The sequence below is a fragment of the Octopus bimaculoides genome, chromosome 6 (genome assembly GCF_001194135.2).
Source record: "Octopus bimaculoides isolate UCB-OBI-ISO-001 chromosome 6, ASM119413v2, whole genome shotgun sequence".
Lineage (NCBI taxonomy): Eukaryota > Metazoa > Mollusca > Cephalopoda > Octopoda > Octopodidae > Octopus > Octopus bimaculoides.
In genome coordinates, this window is record NC_068986.1 from 409,047 (window position 1) to 419,046 (window position 10,000).

Consider the following 10,000-nt stretch of genomic DNA (forward strand, 5'->3'; position numbering starts at 1 on the left):
CTCTCTCTCTCTCTCTATCTCTCTCTCTCTCTTTCTCTCTCACTCACTCTAGTTTTCTTTCCCACTCTTTCTCTCTCTCTTTCTTTTTCTCTCTTTCCCTCTCTCTCTCTCTCTCATGCTTTCTCTCTTTCCGCTACAAGAATTTAATCCGAAACGTTAAAACTTTTCTATTACTCTGAGTACTAAACAAATAAAAGCAAACAAGAATGACGACGATGACAACAACAACAACAACAACAACAACAACAATGATGATGATGATGATAGAATGAAAAGAAATACCACTGCCGAATATGTGGAGATGGAGAAGAAACAATAAATCACATTGTCTCTAGTTGCCCAGTCCTGTCTATTTCAGAATTTCATTGACATTTTTCGTTTCTTGGTTCGATTTCCATCGATCAACCTTTTTAAGGTTGCAAATAATGACGCTATCATTCTCTTGTAGTCTTACGTTCATTCTGTCGTAGATTTCCTTCTGTTCATCTGTCACGTCGCCATTAGTTTTATTGTCTTCTTTTAGATCATCTCTATGTCTCTTCTCGAGTAAACTACCACTGCTCCTTTCCTGTGCTATGAGATTACTTCTATTAGTAAGAACTGTATTTTCATTCTTATCTCTGCTGCTATTTTCCATGACCCGTCTTTTGATAGCTTCGAGCTCTACTTCTGTGAACCAGCGATTTTTTCTTATTGCTCTAGCTTGATCACATAGTCTCTGTTCCGTGAGTTGAAACAATCCCTTTTCTCTCCATTGATCATACATACGTTTTCGGTAACCCCTAATTTTAGCACCCTTTTCATCTACCGGGCTGCTCAGGTAGTAACACTCTATGACCACAGTAAGTGCAGAGGTACCAAGGATCAACTCCTGATAGACAAAACTGTACTTAGAGTCTGCAAGAGGAGGAAAATTAACTTAGCCATGTCATGGATCGACTACCGTAAGGCTTACGATATGATCCCAGGTTCTTAGATTATGGAGTGTATGAATCTATTTGGTATTGCATCGAATGTTGAGCGATTTCTTGGAAAATGTATGGCGAATTGGAGGACGGACCTGACGGCATAGGGAAGAAGTTTCGGGACAGTAGAAATAAGGACGGGCATCTTCCAATGGGACTGCCTGTCCCCATTGATCTTTGTGCTGTGCTTGATACCACTAACACTGATTCTGAGGAAAACAAAAGCTGGGTATGTATCCAAAAGCCATGTCAAATGTCAACCATTTGTTATTCATGGATGACCTCAGACTTTATGGTAAAGATGAAGCTCAAGTCAGTTCCCTCGTTGATACGATATATACCTTCAGTGCTGATATCAGAATGGAGTTCGGACTGAAAAGGTGTGGTGTGTTACTCTTGAAGATAGGCAAAATCAAATGTATAGACGGGATAACGATACCGTTGGGGGAGGTTATGAAGCAGATAGAAGAGACGTGCTATAAGTAGTTGGAGATTTTGGAAATGGATAAATTGATTGAGAAAGAAATGACAGAAAAGTTTAAGGTAAAGTACTTGCGCAGATTGAGACTGATCCTTAAGTCAAAATTAAACGAACAGAATAAGATTGTAGCTATCAGCACCTGGGCGGTTTCACTTTTTAGATATAGAACAAGGGTAATCGCATGGACAGTAAACGAACTAAACAGCTTAGACAGAAATACAAGGAAGTTGCTAACTTGATATGGGTCACTCCACCCGAAAAGTGACACAGACAGGCTATATGTACCAAGAAAAAGAGGGGGAAGAGGACTTATTGGATGCGAACACAACTTTACAGCAGAAGAAAACAACATAGCATGGTATGTAAAAAATGCCGCAGAACCGCTAGTATTAAAAGTAAGAATGTTAGGCTTGTGTGGGATGAAAGATTGCAAAGATAATGCACTATACAAGAAATTGAAAACGAATGATATTGAAAATAGATGGGTAAAGAAAAGAATGCATGGACAATTTCATAGCGATGCAAAAAGATAGGACAGACAGAGAAAAAGATGGCTGTGGATGACTAAAAGTGATTTAAAACCGGAAACGGAGGCTCTACTCTGTGCTGCCCAAGAGCAAGCGCTAAGAACAAACTACATAAAATACAGAATAGACAACATAGCAGAAAGTGGACAAAACGATGAAACCATATGGCATATTACCAGCCAATGTACGCCACTAGTCCAAATGGAAATGCAAAGATCCTATGGGATTTTATGATTCAGTGCGACCACGAGATAGAGAATAGGAAGCCAAACATAGTCTTAATTGAGAAAGAAAACAAACTATGCTGGATCATAGATATAGCATGCCCAGCTGACAACAAGGTATGCGATAAGGAAGAAAGAAAAGTCGAGAGGTATGACAGGTTAGTTTGGGAGGTAAAGCAGTTGTGGTCGATGAAAAATGTGATTGTAGTACCAAAAATTGTCGGAGCCCTGAGAACAGTGAGCAAAAATCTCGAGAAGTACGTGGAACAAATAGGAGCTGCAATAAGTGTGGAGCACTTGCAGAAAGCAGCACTGCTTGGAACCGCTCGAATACACTGGAAAGTGGTCGAAAAATAAGAGGTGTTACTGGTAGTGAACAGCTAACACTGTAATACATCTCCAGCGTTAGAAACTGTGCAAAGGCAATAATAATAATAATAATGATAATAATAATAATGATAAATTGTAATATAACTAAAATAACAGTTGAATGAAAGTCAATAAAACATGATGAACACGAGATATTTACTAACAATCTGTATTTTGTAAGAGATAATGATGGAAAATGCATAAAATGGGAAAATGTGATTTATAATGACATTTCGCTTAGTGTCTGCAAACCATCAAAAACAGTTAGAAGAGCAGCAGCAACGACAACAACAACAACAACAACATCAGAAGACAACGCAATGATTTGAGACGCGAGTTTTGCTTTCTTTAACACATTTTCACTTATTAGAACAACAAAAAAGAAATGATTTATAAGTTATTTCTTTTTGTAGTAATTGTATCCATATGGGCATCGTCATCATCATCATCATCATCATCATCAGCAGCAGCAGCAGCAGCGGCATCGTCGTCATCGTCGTCATTGTTATCGTCGACGGCGTCTTCAGCTTTCTCTCCGTCGTTGTTGTTCTCCTCCTCGTCCTCCACTTCATCCTCCACTTCATCCTCCTCTTCATCCTCCTCTTTATCTTAACCTCTTTCTCCTCCTCCGCTGCTCTGTCACTATTGTCGTCGTTGTCATCACCATCGTTAATGTCGTCAACGTCATCATCTAAGAAATCTACAAGCCACAACATTTATATGAAGAGGTACACGCCCACACTAGCAAACACACACACACACACACACACACACATACACACACACACACAAATACTGACAACGATAGATACATACGTTCATATCTCCACACTCACACATACTCACACAAACAAATGGAAGGACAGAGAGAGAGGGAGAAGCGAGAGAGAAACTCACACTTTACTTATTTGCATACAATTGTCAACGTTATCAGATCATTAATCTCTGGTTCATTTTTGTTTTGGCCAATCAGACTTCCGTACAAATGTAAATATTTCGTTGGGTGTCCAGGTGTATCCCTATTTGTATGTGTCTTAGTTTCGAGCAGTTCTGAATGCGTTTCTCTTCTATATATCGGCAATCCTCATTTCTCAGTGAGAACGGTCGATAGCAATGTCTGTCACACTGGTAAAACTGACCGTTTTACCCCTGCAGGCAATTCTACAACCAGCTAAACTGCGACCAAACTGAGGACCAAAGAAGCAATTCACTGTCCAGCTCAAGACCATTTTGAAGACCGATCGGGAATGTACATTGCATGTCCAAGCCATCTCAGCTCAATAACTGCTGGTGTTAGTTCAACAGAGGATTTCTATGTGTATATTATATTTCACCAAGTGATAGATTATCTTAAAGACTTCCCAGGTTTAGTGTGTCGGCTGTATGGAATCCCTGTATAGAAGAGCGGAAACACAGACTTCTAAGTAAACGCGTTGCTTTCTTTCGCTGCCATTTCTATCGCCACTATAATAGCCTCTATTCTTTGAACCTGGTTCGGCTCATGGATCATTTGTCGCATCTTTGTGCTGGTAAGGTTAGGTGTGCTGCATTTTTTCGAGGCGAAGTGGGCGATAATGTATTGTATCAGTACGTTTTCTTATGGGGTTTTGTTTGAGTGTTCGGTTGCATTAGTTTTTATCTTGTGTGTTGTTTGTGTATCGCAGGTTGTGTTCTTCTGTCGGGTATCGGCCTTCTATGGCACATCTTGTGGGTTTTGCTCATTTTGTTGGGTATTTACATTATGAGTTTATTCTTGTATGATTTTAAAGGGGTGTTGCATAGTAGTAGTAGTAGTAGTAGTAGTAGTAGTACTAGTAGTAGTAGTAGTGTGTGTAACACCTAAATCAACTGTTTTATAGTATTTATGATTATCCCTCCGCCGTTCTTTTGCTTGGTTTTGTTATGGGTTCCGCTAATTATTATTACTGTCATTATTATTATTATCGCTTTCATTGTCATCTTCTTTCAGTTCTGTTTCATTTCCTTTTCTTGCCGAGTGCCTTCCTGACACTTAGGACAGAGATACGTGCTGTATACATTTGTAGGCCATTAAAATAATCACACTAGATTGTTCATTTACAAAGTCATGTGACAGAAACAAGGGGGAGAAAGACATAGAAAAAGAAAAAAATATAAAATATAAAGGTAAACAAAGAAAAGGGCAAAAAAAAGGAAAGAAAATTCACAGCACCAAAACCCTTCTCAGTCCGGGTGACGCACCAGTTAAGACAATCTTTTGCGCTTCCTGCACGAATGGTAATCCAGGGATCATTCTCAAAGCATTTTCAGTTCCTTTACTGATCATTTCAAGTGTTCCTACGATTATTGTTAATAATAATCTTTTCTACTATAGGCACAAGGCCTGAAATTTGGTGGGAGGAGATTAGTCGATTACTCCAGTATTTCACTGGTACTTAATTTATCGACTACGAAAGGATGAAAGGTAAAGTCGACTTCGGTGGAATTTGAACACAAAATGTAGCAGTAGACGAAATACTGCCAAGCATTTCGCCCGGCGTGCTAACGATTTCGCGACCTCACCGCCTTAAAAAGGATTAAATACAATGGCCTACTCATTAACCTGTTGAGTGATAAGCGTTTGTCATGATTTAAAGCTATTATTGCAGTTCGTCTTTTAAAACTCCTTTCAAATTTATTTTCGCACTGCTACACATGGAGTAGGAATAATTATGTTTTATAAAAGATTTGAATATAGATAAGGAAACATTGAACTACCTTTATCATAAGTTTCTTGGCACCAGTGAGTCGAAATTAAAAAAAAAAAAGCTGCTATTTTTATTAAACTACAAATCGGGGAACTGACGAAAGGCGTCGGTTTTGACGACTGTGTTTAAACTTCTGTTGAAAAGCTGGCAAGTGCTCTTCGAATCTTCGGTGAAGTGCGAAAGTTTGAGATATATAAAAAGATAGTTTAAAACGATTGATAGATTTCATCATCTTCCATTAATGTAAAGATGAATCTTTCCATACAATCAATTTGACTATTTTCCAAGAAACGTTAACGAGCACAGCTACTGAGCAACTTGAACGTTTACTGGCAGAGATATACTAAAGGCTAGTTGGAAATTAGTTTGGAAGATCATTTATTTCCGTTGCTATTTGAAATGCAAAATATCCATTAGAAATATTGTATATATATTAGATTTGTATGTTTTATTATTTCCGTTGTAAACATATTTTGGGGGATGATATCGTATTATTTTATCTTTTAATTAAACAGAAAACTGAAAGTTATTCACAGCCTGAAGAACATTCAGAACAACAGCGTTAAAACTAACTAGAATGAGATATTTCCATTCAAAAGGTTTCCCAAGTGCAGACCGGTGCTCAGTGTGCTATTATTAGCCTGTGTTTTGTAGTTAAGGTGGCGTGCTGGCAGAATCGTTAGCACGCCAGGCTAAATGCTTAGAGGCATTTCGTTCGTCTTCACGTTCTGAGTTCAAATTCTGCCGAGGTCGACTTTGCCTTTCATCCTTTCGGGGTTGGTAAAATAAGTGCTAGTTGAGTACTGGAGTCGATCTAATCGACTGGTCCCCTGTCCCCAAAATTTAAGGCTTTGTGCCTGGAGTAGAAAATTATTATCATTATTATTATTATTATTATTATTATCATCATCATCATCATTACTATTGTTATCATCATCATTACTATTGTTATTATTATTATTTTCATTATTGTTATTATTATTATTATTATTATTATTATTTGGAAGAAGTAAAAATTGAAAATATTGTAAATAATTTCAGATATGCTGTGTACATGTGCAAGCCTTCAGGTTTTTACTATGTATATGTCTACATATTGTATTAATCATTCCCAAAGCATCGGCCCTTTTTATTAAACACCTTCACTCTGGTTTTCTCTGTTTCTATATCGTTCTGTTTGGATACTTTCTCTTGTTCTTGTGGAGACCTTATTGTCGTATATTGGAACTGACTATGAGATATTTCTTTCCCTGTTGATAATAGTCAATTATATCAGATCAAGGTACTGTAATTTCCCTGTCTATGTGAATTGACACGCTCCAAGGAATAGTCGGTCGGCCATCTTTTGACAGCCTTTGTGGTAAATGTTGGAATGATCACTTCTGTGATGGATTTCTTTATTCTAGCCTAATTCCCAGTGTATGAAAATTCAATTCCGTGAAGCTCTTAATCGTTTGGAGATTTGGAAAGAAAAACAGAGTGACTTAAAAATACTAGGTGCACACAGCTCAAGCGACAAAAATTATAAAGCCATCATACTTCATATTTTATGTATATATGCCGTTGTCTAAGAGCACATCTCTTTAAAGACATGTTGTGTTAAAAGCACAATATATTTCAGAGCACCACAAACATCGTTCCAGCAGTGTCCCACAAGAATGTCTGATGCGTTTTGGTTGTGTTGGGTTTTGTCAATAATGTTTACTTGCTAATCATATGTCCAGATGAAATATGTTCCTTCTGATGTATAAGAAACAATCAATAATATATTCACTGGTATTGCGGGTAACCGCCGGGCTGAATAAAGATTCGATGTACGCAATTGAAACAGCCAAACAGCATAGAATTAAAATAACCATCAATATATCATACTTGACATATACACACTGTTGACAGGTACCTTACTGTGGGTTTCTTTTTATCTGGAAATACTTTCTTCATAGACATTCTCTGTCTTCCATTGCTTGTAATTCTTTATTTCAACCTTAGGATTATTTCCGTATTCAAAATTTTCATCCTTAGAATTTTCAGGTTGTGTAAGCTAATTATATTCCCCTTTATTCATATTTTAGCTTGTGCTATTCCGGTTTGCATTTTCTTGGTCGGTATTCCGCAGTATGCTGGCATTTGAATTTGATGAGGTTTTCTTATATATTTCATTTGTTTTGCATGCGCTAACTTTATCTTAACGATTTATGTTATCAAATGTGCTTCATGTTTGTGTGAACATTGTTTACATTTTGATTGTTCACTTGCATCGTTGTTTATTTGTTTTATTTCTTTTAGGTGCTCTATGGCTATATCTAAAAGATATTTTTTTCTTTTCTTTTGAGAATGTATCTAGCTACTAAAGTAGTTAGTCTTATAAATTCTAAAGTTATTTTATGTTAGAAATACTTTTTACAGATATTATAGGTACATGTAATAATTTGGGTTTAGATTTTTGAGCGTAACTGCAGAATGAGCATATAATGTAGAAAGATGTTCTTCTCATATCGATTTATACGTCTTCTGTTTTATTTGCGGGGCTTAAAGAAAAGCGTATGGTCCTTTACTTAGATTATGGAATTTTTTAACCATCGAGTAACAGAATGTTGCTTTCTGGCGATGCAGAGATTTCCACGCTCCATTTTTCGTACGTTTTACGCATCAAATCGAAAGCACGCATTTTCTTATAACCGTGGATGAAATTCAAGTTATATCTAATTTATATTGTTTGTCATTTTTATTTGGAGGCGGGGGTAAATCTACCTGGTGGCTATTTTGCCATATGTTCCGTTAGTGCATTTATATGTCATGGTTAGTCGACCAATAGGGCCAACATCTGAAATACATTTTATATATATATATATATATATATATTTCTATATATATATATATATATATATATATATATATAAGGAAAAACGCAATGCAATCTTTGCTAACAGAGTAAACTATTACCTAGTATCTTCGTCGTTTATTTTCTTCGGAGCAATGAAGTAAAGTTCTCTCTTGTTATTTACTCTCCGATATTACTTATATTATTCTGCCTGACAAAGTGATCATGTCTTCAAATGTTGCGCTTGAAACAGATTGAACAACAGAACGAATTTGAAAACATAATGAACACTTTGAGATAAAGAAGCAAGTTTGAGTGTTACACTTTAAGCCAACCCATTTTTTTATTTTTATGATGAAAGAATGTTTTATTTATTCATTTATTGCCCACAGAGGGGACAAACAAGGACAGACAAAGGGATTAAGTCGATTACATCGACCCCAGTGCGTAACTGGTACTTATTTAATCGATCCCGAAAGGATGAAAGGCAAAGTCGACCTCAGCGGAATTTGAACTCAGAACGTAACGGCAGACGAAATACCGCTTTAGATTTTAAAGGTTTTCTCCAAAAAGCAAACTCAAAAACAACTTCTACGACTTGGACAGAACTCTATCGTGTCAAAGTATTGTTTATATTCCTGTTCAAGATTATTGAACTGAGTTATATTGAGGATGATGTCATTAATTAATTTGCCAATTGCTTAAGGCGCGTCTGGACTTTCATCAAGTTCTGAATACAAACCGGAAGACGTTTTAAGTGCAATGCTTTACACGCAAAAAAAAAAAAAAAATGTAGCAATCTTATAAAGATTTAAAACTGTTAAAAAATAACGCAGATTTTCTTGCCTTTCGTTTGAAAAAGCAAAATTATACTTGCTTGGAAATATGTAACAGCTTGTACCTATAGAAACGAAATTTTGATTTAGCAGTTTAAAGAGAATTATCCTCTTTTTTTATTCTGGAAACATTAATGGACTTTCTGCAAGTTTATCTGAAAGGCATGCTGTAAGTGAATGGTGACTTTTTATAGATTCATCTCTATGAAGAGTAAAATCTGTTTTATTGCATAATAGAAATTTAAAATATCTTTCCCCATTGCTCATCCAGGGAATTTCAAAGAACCTTATATATTCGCATTGAGATCCTTTTTAATGCAACTGAATACAACGACCACCAACTGAATCTTTGTTGCGATCTTAAAATAATTCCTATGTTAATGGGAATACATGTTGGATTCACCTGAGACTACTGCTTTCTATGGAAGTCGCAATGCGCAGCGCATTAGCATGTAGCCAATTCTTTTTAGTTAATACGGAGAAGATATATTTTTAGCACCTCTTCGCATTTAGTTTGGTTTAATGAACTTATGTGTGAAGTGTATTTGGAAAGTGTGTGGGTATGCAGGTATTTTGAAAATATCTCACGGAGTGACGACCGTGCCCTACGTAGTTCGAGGCTGCCCTTTGGCAAGGCATGGCACCTGTTCAGCTACTCTGCCAGGAATTCAGTGAAGTCATGGGACTCCAGCATGGTGGATTGTGAAGAGATAGCGGAACCGAGCCAACGATGCTTCTTACATTGACGCTTCGCATAGGAATCCTAGAAGGTCAACAGTCAGGATCACGAAGATCTATCGAGCGAGTAACTGCAACGCATCTACAGGGGTGACGTACATGTTGGTGTAATCAGCTGATGAAGGATTCACAGTAACTCAAGCTTCCAATTTGAATTCATGATAATGGAATACGATGGTGACAGAGTAATGGGAATCCACGGAAACAGCGAAAGAAATGATTAGAAAATGTCTGAGGACTTCGTTTCTCAGAGAAACATTTCCAAAATTAAGTGCAAAGAAGGAGGTTTTAGAGGGCCTCAAAACCGAAAGAT

At 36.9% G+C, this 10,000-nt stretch overlaps 1 protein-coding gene across 1 annotated transcript in view; it reads left to right on the forward strand.

The window, feature by feature from the left end:
- Nucleotides 1–10,000, forward strand: part of LOC106873602 (transmembrane protein 272) — a 220,705-nt gene that overhangs the window by 17,473 nt on the left and 193,232 nt on the right. The window lies entirely within an intron of this gene.